Source organism: Etheostoma spectabile, chromosome 12 (genome assembly GCF_008692095.1).
Source record: "Etheostoma spectabile isolate EspeVRDwgs_2016 chromosome 12, UIUC_Espe_1.0, whole genome shotgun sequence".
In the NCBI taxonomy this organism is placed as follows: Eukaryota; Metazoa; Chordata; class Actinopteri; order Perciformes; family Percidae; genus Etheostoma; species Etheostoma spectabile.
In genome coordinates, this window is record NC_045744.1 from 4,478,003 (window position 1) to 4,479,102 (window position 1,100).

Genomic DNA, 1,100 nt, shown 5'->3' on the forward strand with positions numbered 1-1,100 from the left:
ACTGTATCTGAAGTCTCTTTTATATAGACTTAGTGGTCCCCTAATACTGTTCTGAAGTTCTTTTACATAGACCTTAGTGGTCCCCTAATACGTATCTGAAGTCTCTTTTACATAGACCTTAGTGTCCCCTAATACTGTATCTGAAGTCTCTTTTACATAGACCTTAGTGTGTCCCTGATACTGCATCTGAGTCTCTTTTATTATAGCACCTTAGTGGTCCCCTAATACTGTATCTGAAGTCTCTTTACATAGACCTTGTGGTCCCTAATACTGTATCTGAAGTCTCTTTTACATAGACCTTAGTGTCCCTAATACTGCATCTGAGTCTCTTTTACATAGACCTTAGTGGTCCCTAATACTGCATCTGAAGTCTCTTTTACAGTGACCTTAGTGGTCCTCTAACACTGTATCTGAAGTCTCTTTTATATAGACCTTAGTGGTCCCCTATACTTACTGAAGTCTCTTTTTATATAGACCTTAGTGGTCCCCTAATACTGTATCTGAAGTCTCTTTTATATAGACCTTAGTGTCCCCTAATACTGTATCTGAATGTCTCTTTTATATAGACCTTAGGGTCCCCTAATACGTGCATCGGAAGTCTCTTTTATATAGACCTTATGGGTCCCCTAATACTGCATCTGAAGTCTCTTTTATAGACCTTAGGGGTCCCCTAATACTGTATCTGAATCTCTTTCACAAATGGGTTAGGTTGGGGTGTGGCCTTGACCAACTGCCACTTTGCTCGTTTGAAAGCCATGATGTCTCTCTCTCATGGGTGGGCCAAATTCTCTGGGCGGGCAAAGCAGAGAAAGGGAGGTAACCTTGCTCCTTATGACCTCATAGGGGGGCAAGATTCCAGATTTACATCTATCACCATTTCTAGCCCTGGGGACCATAGGCAGGCTGGGGGGGACTCATATTATGTTAAAAAACCTCATAAGTGAAATGTCCATGCAATGGACCGTTCAAACAGAATCACTTCCCCATTAGATTTGAGATCAGCGTTCCTCCACCGCCTAGTAAACCTGTGTCTTCAGTCTCTAGGCGTCGCTGTATCACTCCCTCCTCAGCTGTAGAGTTTGCTTCAAAATTCTTTGGCT